Raw genomic sequence first — 12,491 nt, forward strand, 5'->3', positions numbered from 1 at the left:
CAATTACACATAATGTCACCAAAAAAGTGCGTTTTTGGTTGCCAGACCAAGACAGTCTTGCACAGATTCTCCAAAACCCCGCGTTAAGGCAACAGTGGATGTAATTTGCTTTTCCGGATCAGCAACTGAGTTGCGCGAATGTTTATATCTGTTCGCTGCATTTCGGTGCCGACTGTTTCACAAGGCCCAGCTCGACGCCGCATTTTCCCAATCGCCTAATGCTGAAGGATGGAGCAGTCCCAACGTTAGAAGGGTGAGTGAGACTGCTTCAAATGTCTCTACACAAACCACGCGTAAACACACAAACACACGTGCACAACTGCACTTCCCACATGTACACCTTCAAAGACAAAAGTACGACGATATAATTCAAGTATAAATATGTAAATAACACAAGCCGCTAAGCATATTATATAGTTAGTGTATAACTTGTAACTTACCACATAGAGACGTCCTGCTCTAGTCGTTTTTGCTGCTGCTCCTGTTCAACTGCAGCCTCTGGGTCTGATTCCGGATCATAGATGTATGGCTGTATCTGATTAAAAGCCATATTTTTATTTTGAATAAAGTTTTTTTCCCGCTGTTAGGGATGACGGACTCGACTCAACACTACAGCGCTGCTGTACACGTCATTATTTAGCTCCGCTCACACGACACGCCCCCACCCGCTCGGCTTTTTTCGGAAAGACTCGGAACAGCGCATCTTTCTTATATAATTATTAAAAAAATAAAGACTTTTCGGAGATATGCAGGATGCAATGCTACTCTATAGGTACTCAAGATTGACATGACACTGACTGAAACTGAGTGTTTCACCCCCCCCTTTAAATTAGAATAACATTAGCCTAAATGGTTGTTAAATTAAATAATTTACACTGACAAATTACAACTGCATTAAATGATATTATTGTCGCGGTCAAAGCTGATTCGAAAGACCACCGCCGTTCGCCAGTTTCTGTGTTTACTAGAAGCACGCAAACGCAACTCGGCCGTCGTCATTATGGCCCCGCCCACCGACTCTATACACAATGTGATTGGCCCAGCAAGAGTGAGGGGAACACAGCTCAGAAGGGTATTGAGAGTTGCTAGACGACACTCGTGGGCAGATTAGATTTGCTGCCGCTAGGGTGCGTCTAGATTTCTAGGCTAGGCTATAGATACTTAATTAATTTAACTCATAAAAACAACCATATTATTATTTTTTTCTTTTTAATTCAATTTCTTCAATTTCTATGAAAGTATTTGCCACAAATTCTGTGTTGTGTATTTTATGGTAATCAAATGAAGACATAGCCTATAAGATTAATTTATACTTAATGAAACTTTTGACACTGAGCTTTATAATGTTAAAATTAAAAAATGGAAGAAAAATGTATATATTATGTAAAAAACTGTGTTTTGATAGTTTATAATTATAACATTAGTGTATTAGTATTTGTACAACAGTGATATATTTCTCAAGTAAAACCAAACTTTTATTTTGACGGGTTGCCGTGAATAACTTTGAGTGTCTGTGTTTATGACATGACGGTGGTTTTTCTCAAATTAAACGGTAAATTGCTCGTGAAGTGATTCTCAGAGCGGCTCTGGAGATGACGGACATGCGTTATCCCAGCTAACAGGGAACGTTCTCAGAACGTTGGCTAACGTTCTTTGAAAGTTCTCTAAACGTTATCAAAAAACATTCTCGCAGTAACGTTATTAGAACGCTGTGCCAACGTTTTTTGCTATAGAGAAACGTTCTAAAAACGTTAGCTATAAAACGTTATTCTTACATTGTTAGTGGAACGTTTTAAAAACGTTACTACATTAAAAAAAGTATTAGTCATTACAAATTAGTCATACAGCTTTTTCTTAAACTTCAGATATATTATTTGTATATCTAGAGATAACTTAATGACACTTAAATGCTATTTTCGTGTATATATTAATTTTTTTACAATCAGAAGTAAAATCTTGTAAACTAATTGTGTACTAAATAAAAATGTAATATAAATTTAAAAGTCAATTATAAAAGTGGTTTTAGCTTTTTTTAAGAAAGAATAAGTTGTCAATAAACAAAAGCAAGTACATTAAAGGAGAAAACAGGAATATTTTATTTGATCATACTCCACACCCTTATAAGAACGTTATTTAACGTTCTTAGAACCTAAAGAGAACGTTAATACAACGTTCCACAAACTGGACATTTCAACGTTCCTAGAACGTTCAAAAACGTTTTTAGAACTTAATGGGAACGTTAGGGAAACCTAAAATATAACCTAAAATTGTTAGCTGGGATGTCCTCGTATGAGATGGAAACGTGATACTATGTAGGCCTATGTGTTTGAGGTAAACTGCGGGTCACGCCATTCATTCATTCACACACACACACACAGACACACGCAGGACACTCAGGATTCGTAGCCTAAATAGTCTTTTTGCTGTTTAATATTCACATACACTATCACCAGATGCGTTGGTCTAGCAACAAGTGCAAGCCACTTCACAGACATAGATAGTTGCATGTTCTGTTAACACAATCAGAGCCTAAAAATACGGGATATTTCACAGGAAAAGAGCTGAAATATGTGAGAAACCCAGAAAAATGGGAGGTTTGACACAGCTATGGCTCGGTTACAGGTGACAATACCACCACCCACACTAAAGACCCTCTTCGATGGGGCGCTAGCTGCAACTCCACACGGCTGAAGTCGAAGAGCATTTTTTTGAAGGCGCTGCTCTCTTTCGCTGGCTGTTTCTGCCGTGTTGTTGGAGTATGCATGCGCTGCCCTCGGGAGAGAGGAGGGGCAGAGGGCTATGGAAACCCTGAAGGAAGATTAGGTGAATGCAAAATGTATGTATTGTGCTATACTGTCGAGGGGGAGAAAAAAATAAAAAAAATAGATTTTTTTGCCCAGCCCTATTTTCGATACTATTTAGTATAGATAGTACGTGAATTGGGATGCAGAGAGTGGCTGCGTTCGGAACCGCATACTTCTCTACTATACAGTATGAAAAAAGCAGTAGGCGAGCGAAAAGTATGTCAGAAACCTCAGTAATCATAAGAGTAGGCGAGAAATCCCAGATGGCCTACTGCGCTCCGCCCAGATTGTGAAGCACTCATCGTCGGATACTGCCTTCCCATAAGGCCACAGGAAAGAAAACGTCATTAGCAAATATGACGGAGATAGGCGACGCAGGTGTTTTCAAATGTGAGTATTACAAAACAAAATCACGGTTCCCTTGTGTTAAAATGCCATTGGTTGAGCTCCTGTAGAGTAAACTGTTGAATTATTGAAGGTGTATAGACAACAGACAGTAGAGTATAGTTGTAATTGTGCTGTAAAAACACGTTTTATTGTGTATAGCTAACGGGAGCGCCAGTAACACTATTCATGCATTCACACTAGAATGTTTATTCTAAAACATATACAGCTTAAATATTCTTATTAAATGTGTGACAGGAAAATCTTCAATGAGTATTGCAGATGAGCAATCATGACATTAAATAGACACCTGAGTCATGTCCTATATGTGTGCTGTTAATTCAGTGTTGTCAACACTGCTCACATAGCTAAATGTAAATAATGTAAATAAACAATTTTGCATAAAGTTACTTAGCATTAGTTATTATTTTATTTGTCCATTAGTACTGTTGATAATTTGAGGAACATTTGCAGTGGATTTAAAGCGAGTTGATATACCAGCAACTACCTCAATGTGTAAATGTAGTATTGAGCACATAATCACAGAGGTAACGTGAATGTTGTCTGATGGTACAGGGACAGATGAGCGCGCACACACACACACACACACACACACACACACACACACACACACACACACGTGTGGTTATCCAGTGGAGAGTGGCTCATGAAGCCCTCTTCACTGGGAAGCAGAATGCTGCCATCAAAGGCTTTGAGTGAGTTTACTACTGAAATAGATTAAAAATGTATTTAAATCTTATATATATATTATTGTAACTTCAAACATTCCAGTTATTACAGCCCTTTTCTGATCTTTATGTCTGTGTATTTGCTGCAGGGCCTTTGTGGTGGAGCAGGGCCAGCAAGGCAGCGTGACGGAAGCGTTTGTACAACAAAAAAAAAGGGAAAACCTCAAACAAAAATATAAAGTAAGATTCAATTTTTACTTCTAAAACAGAAATCAAACGTCATTGAGCTGTTTAAATCACTACATCTGTATTGTTTGTGCATTTGTATAGGATCTGAAATGCCGGCAGAGTGGCGTCAGCACTGAGGATGGGGAGCCCACAGCAGCTCCTGGAAGAGGTACAGTGCCCTGGATGAGGAGATTGGGGAAGACCCTCCATCACTCCACCTGCCCTGAGTGCCTCATCTGGCCCAGATTGAGCTGTGGCCTCTTCATCCTCAGCAACGGAAAGAGGAAGAGGAAGAAAGCGGGCAACCCAAATTATAGAGCTGATTAGAGAGATGGAGGAGAGGGAAGCAGCGAATGAGAGGGAGGAGAGACGATGGAGAGAAATGGAGGAGAAGGATGAACGGCGAGAACGAGAGAGAGGAGAGACACGAACGTGAAAGAAGAGAGCGAAGAGAGATGGCACCAGGAAGCAGGTGTGAGAGAGGGAGACAAAAGAAAGAGATGAGAGATTCCTTCGTCTCCTAGAAATAATTTCAAAAAAATAAGATGACATTAAAAAAACAATTATGACACTGAACAATCTTTTGATCATTTACAAATTTGGAGTGTAATTTTTTTTTAAATAAATATAATTGAATTTATTATAAATACAAAGTATATATATATATATATATATATATATATATATATATATATATATATATATATATATATATATATATATATATATATATATATATGAATAGTACTTTCTGAAAGTATCACCTAATTTACTGTGAATGGCTAGAAATTATTTTATATCTAATTAAAAAAAATGTTTATATATTGTTATTTTATTATTTTTCTAGGCATTCACAGTACCTTATGTATATCTGGTGATACTTTGAAATAGGAATATAAAAAAAAATAGTGTATATATATATATATATATATATATAGATAGTGAGTGTGTGTGTGTGTGTGTGTGTGTGTGTGTGTGTGTGTGTTAATGACTGGTGTAATGTAAACACCTACACACGCAAAAACAAATTTTAAAATATATTTTATTGCATGTGATCTGGCTTCTGAATGCACACAGAGCACACAGTGATGTTCAGACAGGTCATGGAGGGCTACTGCAGGCTTCAGTTCCAGCACAGCTGTTTGTCATTTGAGTAATCAGTTATTCATTGGTTTGATGGGATTGTTCAGGTGTGTTGAATTAGGAAGGACTCTCTGCTGGACATTGGCCCTCCATGAGTTAAGTTCAGAATGTTTACACAAACTACCTTCAGTTTAGCATTAAGTGCAAAAGAGATTAACAGTGAATAATAGGTTATTCACCCAAATACACCAATTCATTATTTATGTTTTTTAAAGGGGGGGTGAAATGCTGTTTCATGCATACTGATCTTTTTACACTGTTAAAGACTTGGAATCCCATACTAAACATAGACAAAGTTTCAAAAGTTAAGGTGGACGTTTGATGGGAGTATTTCTTTGTCAAAAATACTACTTCCGGTTAGTCATAAGTTTCGGCAAGTTTTTTGAGATCATGCGTCCCCATTGACGTTAATGGGGGCGGAATTTCCTTGTATGGGCCTTACGGACAATTCTACCGGAAGAGCGTGAGAGAGAGAGAGGGAGAGAGCGAGAGAGAGAGAGAGAGAGAGAGAGAGAGAGGGAGAGAGAGAGAGAGAGGGAGAGAGCGAAAGCAACAGGCTACGCCCATCAAAGCGCTGGCTTGTAGGATGCTAAACAGGTGATATAACCAGTAGCTACTGACTTACCCACTGATAGGCCGGCGGTCGATCTGTATTTGCACTTTCCTCACGCGACGGGCGAATCACTTTCCTCACAGAGCGACTCACTTTCCTCACGCGGCAGGCGAATCACTTTCCTCACTGAGCGAATCACTTTCCTCACAGAGCGACTCACTTTCCTCACGCGACGGGCGAATCACTTTCCTCACAGAGCGACTCACTTTCCTCACGCGACGGGCGAATCACTTTCCTCACTGAGCGAATCACTTTCCTCACAGAGCGACTCACTTTCCTCACGCGGCGGGCGAATCACTTTCCTCACTGAGCGAATCACTTTCCTCACAGAGCGAATCACTTTCCTCACAGAGCGACTCACTTTCCTCACGTGGCGGGCGAATCACTTTCCTCACTGAGCGAATCACTTTCCTCACAGAGCGAATCACTTTCCTCACTGAGCGAATCACTTTCCTCACAGAGCGACTCACTTTCCTCACGCGGCGGGCGAATCACTTTCCTCACTGAGCGAATCACTTTCCTCACTGAGCGAATCACTTTCCTCACAGAGCGAATCACTTTCCTCACGCGGCGGGCGAATCACTTTCCTCACTGAGCGAATCACTTTCCTCACAGAGCGAATCACTTTCCTCACGCGGCGGGCGAATCACTTTCCTCACTGAGCGAATCACTTTCCTCACAGAGCGAATCACTTTCCTCACTGCAGCGCGCTGCTGCACACGTCATTATTTAGCTCCGCTCACACGACACGCCCCCACCCGCTCGGCTTTTTTCGGAAAGACTCGGAACAGCGCATCTTTCTTATATAATTATAAAAAAAATAAAGACTTTTCGGAGATATGCAGGATGCAATGCTACTCTATAGGTACTCAAGATTGACATGACACTGACTGAAACTGAGTGTTTCACCCCCCCTTTAACAAACATGACCAAAATCACCTTTTATGTTCAGGGAAAAAGGGGGATAGAACAACATGAAGCTGTGTAAATAACTGAATGTTATATGTTTGGGTGAATTAGCCCATTGAGCCCTGAAATGTCTGAAATGTCAGCATTTCGATTATAGTAGGACCTTCAAGAATTAAGCAGCTTTATTGAGCATTTGTGGCTGAGGCACTTTCTAAAAAGGATTACTGACAACATGAACTGTAAAATGTTTTATTATGTGTTTCACAGGTAATCGTGCTCATGGAGAGCTGGCACATTGATGTTTGGAGCGGACACAGCAGCAGCCAGATTGTCCCGCACATGTTCTCCCACTCTTGCTTCAAGGATGTGGGGTTCAGGGGGTCCGTCATCAAGGTCTTCCTCCTCCTCTGCCTCAATGATGTCCCCATTGAGCAGAGCGAGATTGCGCTGTTCTTCACAGCACGTGATCACTTCAGGCACAAAGGCAGGGCTCACCTCTAAGGCCTTGAAGAAAATGGAGCGCCAACGGGTCTTCATCATGCCAAAAGCTCGCTCTACTATGCTTCGTGCACGGGAGTGCTTGCTGTTGAGACGAGCCTGCACGGGGTTCTGCACAGGCTCTCTGTATGGGGTGATGAGACAGACAGGTGCACTCAGGCAAGGATAGCCACCATCCCCAAGGATGCCCTTGCCTGCAGGAGGATACAGGCTTCCAGTATACACAGGGCTGTTCCTCAGCACCCTGGCATCATGCACAGACCCAGGATATCCCACAAAGACATCAAGGATTTTCCCACAGTGATCAGTGATGGCCTGGAGTTGGATGGAATGAAATAACTTCCTGTTGAAGTAACAGTGGGAGTTATTTGCTGGAGGCTTTATTCGGACATGACCAACTGCTCTGCTGAAAGCTGGTGACCCAGCCAGCTGTGCAAATCCTGCTCCCACTGCCTCCAGGTCATCTCCGGTTGGAATATAAATCACGCTCCTCAACATTCCCATGATGGCCTTGCTCACTCTGTGCACAGTCATGCGCAGAGGTCTTGGGGATATCGAAGGTCTGTAACACCACTCTGTATGATACTGCATGGGCCAGCCAGAAGAGGAACACAAGCACCTCGATGTCCCGCTCCCATCCATGGTCAGTTTCCAGTCTGACTGCAGCAATGAGGGACATCAATCTTTTCCGAAGGCGATATCTTCGAGCAGCTGCCCGTCGTCTTTGTGTAGATGTTTGTCTCGTTTGTGCTGACAGTCCAACCACTGCAAAGGGATGAAAACCGCAGTAGGTAGGCTTGTGGAGTTACTGATGCAATCAGGTGTTAGTGCACCTGACACTCATTTCTTTTATTGTTTCATAATTACATGGTTTTATCTTTAACAATAATAATATTTTAAAAATACCATGGGTTTGCATACATTATTCACAGAGAAAAAAAGCACAATAACAAGGTTAAATATCTGAATAATTCTTAATGCAATATATATTTGTTGAAGTGATGAGACAAGTTAAATCTAACTAAAGGGAAATATAAAGGCGATTTAGGCCACTTGTGCTTGTGGAGGAAATCTTTGGCATATAAAATAAAGAAATTAAAATGTTAAAGAGATCACAATTTTTGGTTTTCGCAAGGATAAAAAAGGACAAAACTGTCAGATTAGTAGGGTAAAAATCTATTGCTTATACTACAATCACAAAATAAATGGGCAGAAATGTTTTATACAAAAATAAACAGTTTAAACCAATATAGATAGATAATTAAACCTGCCACACGAGTTGCTGAGCTTGTGATATCGTCATGAGTCACATGATAACGTCAACATGCCGCATAAAGTGCGGATCGCATTCATACTTAACGAGATCTGGATATATAGGCTGTGTCCCAATTCAGGGGCTGCATCCTCCTAAGGCCGACTTTGAAGGCCGATTGCGTCACCGCAGAGCGACGAGGCTGTCCCAATTCGAAGGAGCCTTCCAATGCGGCCTGCCGTCAGTGTTGCCAAGGCCGCGGTTTTCACGCCGAATTGGGCTACTTTTATGTTGTTGTTGCGGGTAAAAAAATATTTCCACGGGTTGATTTTCAACCCTGTAAGTACGATTTCGGCGCTCCACCATCCCCAAACGCACAAATTCAGGGAAGAATTTGGCCGCTCAATGGAGAAAATTGCATTGGCAGTTTTGGGTTAGTTTTGTTGCAGAGACCTGGCAACCCTATCTCCCCGGAACGCGAAGGATTGAACGGATTCTCCGCAGCCTAGCCCATCCCACGGCAGAGGAATACAAATATAAATGTAAGTATTGTGTTTTAATTTACTCAAATAACCAACGAAACGTGTTAAAAACCTGGGGTCTTTGTTTCTTAACGTGAACTTGACGCCTGCGTTACCACTGCGGCTTTATCCTTAGGTGATCTGATGTAATGTTTTGTTTTATGGAGCAGTTAGCAGACAGCTTTATTAAAATAAGAGCAGCAAATTAGTATTTATTTACCCGGCCGAAAAACCCGGCCAGTGTGGATTGACACTGATCACTGATCACTCTGTCGGGGTTTATTCTGCGATAACAACAGGCTGGGTGTACATTATCCCTTACTTATACCCCCCCTTATCCAGTTGATAACAATAGTCTATCATAAAAGCTGTGTCTACAAATGTTTTAACCAAATTTGAGTATCTAGAAATATGATTTCTGGAGTATTTTGTATACATGTATAATACATACAAAATGTATAGCTGCATCATATATTTAAAATTCCACCCCTGCCTTGCAGGTATACAAAAAAAAATGGGACAACTAAAAAAAAATACATGTATGCAAGTTAATAGACACATCTTTTCTGACATGTATTGCTGTTGTGTTTGTTGTTTTTAACAGGAATGTTTATTTTCTCTGCATTAGGATTGCAAGTGTCCTGGAACAGGTGAGGGAGTGGAAAACTTGGCCATGGTTTGTCCTCATGAATGACGTGTTGGGACAGGCATTCATGGCCTTCACCCCTGAGGACCATGGGCGTCGCTAGGCCCATTTCAGAGCGACTTCAGCTTTTATTTGTAAATAAAAAGTTATTTCTCTGCATTGTTTATTTTTGTAATGCAATTTTTTTTTAATGAAACCAATACATTGTTTACATATTTGTCATGCAAGTTTTGTAAATGAAATCAATTATTCTGTTGGCTACATTTATTTTTGTCATGTCAATTAATTTGTAAATGAAACAATAAATTGTTCTAAAAACAAATATTTACAGTACTTGTTTACAAGTATTTACAAGATAAGTTACGTTTAAGATGGGAAAAACTAAATAAAATGTTAAATGAACTGTACATAAAAAATAATGGAAGAAAGGGTTTTATGTAGACTTTTATTGAGCAGGGTGGAGACCCTGGATGGGCTGCACAATAGAGACCCTGGTAAAGCCTTTGTCAGCGGGACATCATCTGGGATCAGCGCATATTTCCACCTGTCCAACAGGTTTGCAGTGCTGACTCAGTCGACTGCTGCCATGTCGCTTAGATGTTTTCAGAAAGAGTGATGAATAAATTAAATGAACTTACATCCTCAAAATCAAACCATAACATATTTGAACATGCATAACTGTTCTATGAGCTGAACTCTGCAGGACAGCGGCCCTCCAGGACCAATGGTTCCTATCCCGGATCTTGAGACATATTTTAGTGTATTTTATTTTTGGATTCTATAATGTTGATGTTTTAAACAATATCAAAATCTAATATCCATGTATAAAAAGTCAGTTTTTAATTGAACTACAATATTTGCCTCTGAGATGAAGATTAAACTCAAATATATTTATAGTAAATTTGTTGCAGCATTTGTAATGTTTAGCAACTGTGACAGCTGCCGTTGAAGAGTAGCAGTAACAAACTGAACTGCCTAACAACTAAAGATGTTCACTTCCGTCCATTTATGTACATAATAAAGAGTATAAACTACATAAACTCGCATGTTGGTTACACATTAGTTGACATTTGAATATTTATTGGATTTTTTATTTATTTATCATTAGATAAGGCTACTGGAGTAAATTGAATCCCAATGCTTACGTTACATTTATGTGTAATCTGGCTTTCTTTAAACAAAAAATCTGACGTCGCGGCGCGCAATGAATTCTGGGGTTGGCAAGGCTGCGAAGCATCCATCTGAGTATCCTTCGTTTCACGGGCAAATTACGCCACCTAATTTGCAGGCGTTATTTTGAAGGAGCCTTCGAAGGACCTTTGAATTGGGACAGCCTTCGTCGCGCCGCGGTGACGCAATCCGCTATACCTTCCACTGTAAACAAGTCTCGGTGCGTCCTTTGAAGGCCGCGTCGGCCGCGCACTTCGAAGGACACAGCCTTCAGAGGACGCAGCCCTTGAATTGGGACACAGCTTATAGTACCTACTCTTTTAGTGCTTGTTAAGTAAGTACTTATTGAAATTGAGTACCTACTCAATGAGTATGCGGTTCCCAATTTGACATCATGGGCTGTCGGGGGTCAATAGAATTGCCATGATCTGATAGTAGTTCAGACCCCTGTCATGCTGGAGGCGTTTCTAAGAGGAGTTCCCTTTCGAGATGCAACTTTAAATACCTTTGTGTGGACGATTGGGGCTGTCTGATCCCTGGAGATCATAATTTCCCCAAAAAGGGCCTACTCCTTAAAGGGGGGGTGAAACACTCAGTTTCAGTCAATCTCATGTCAATCTTGAGTACCTATAGAGTAGTATTGTATCCTTCATATCTCCGAAAAGTCTTTAGTTTTATCATATTTATAAAAGAAATATGGGCTGTACCGAGTCTTCCCGGAAAAAAACTGAGCGGCTGGAGGCGTATCGTGTGGGCGGAGCTAAAGAATGACGAGCGCGCAAAGCGGTGACGTCCTCAAGCGTGGAGAAACCCATCGCTATCTCAGCTAATACAGATAATGATCCAGAATCAGATCGTGTGCTAACGGACTCCATTGTTGTTTTATGTATAAAGTTACACTAGTCTGACATGCAAAACTGTTTTGCTTGCTACTGCTAAGGTTTAGTCGCATACAATAGTCCATAAACTGAATCATGTCATGTTGACAGGCCTCTAAATACAGTCCATACCACAGAGACGGACGTCCTGCTGTTGCTGTTTCTATTTCAGCCTCCGAATGATTCTGGATCATATCTATTAGCTGAGATAGCGATGGGTTTCTCCACGCTTGAGGACGTCACCGCTTTGTGCACATTCATCATTCTTTAGCTCCGCCCACACGATACGCCTCCAGGCGCTCGGTTTTTTCCGGAAAGACTCGGTACAGCCCATATTTCTTTTATAAATATGATAAAACTAAAGACTTTTCGGAGATATGAAGGATGCAATACTACTCTATAGGTACTCAAGATTGACATGAGATTGACTGAAACTGAGTGTTTCACCCCCCCCTTTAAATCTAGGCAAAGTTTTTTTTGTTTACTGGTTGATAAGGCAGGTAAACTCTAAGCTCATCAGGCTAGAGCATTGGCAGCATTAAGATTGGTTCCTGCAATAAGGTCACCACAGGAAGACATTTTTCATGCTCTAAATAAAATCAATAGCATTTCTTAGTTTTACTCAGGCCTTTACACTTCTGAGCTTCCCTTAGGGACAGGTTTTGCAAATTACCCTTTGGTTATAAACATTATAATACTGGTATGGGATTGCTATATTGTTTACTGTATCTGTCCCTATTAAATAAATTATAAATA

General features: G+C 40.6%; 1 pseudogene; it reads right to left on the reverse strand.

Moving 5' to 3' along the window:
- Nucleotides 1–7,031: 7,031 nt before the first annotated feature.
- LOC137079561 (putative nuclease HARBI1) lies at nucleotides 7,032–7,947 on the reverse strand (annotated as a pseudogene).
- Between the last annotated feature and the right edge of the window lie 4,544 nt (nucleotides 7,948–12,491).

This window comes from Pseudorasbora parva, chromosome 6, assembly GCF_024679245.1.
Source record: "Pseudorasbora parva isolate DD20220531a chromosome 6, ASM2467924v1, whole genome shotgun sequence".
Taxonomy (NCBI): Eukaryota; Metazoa; Chordata; class Actinopteri; order Cypriniformes; family Gobionidae; genus Pseudorasbora; species Pseudorasbora parva.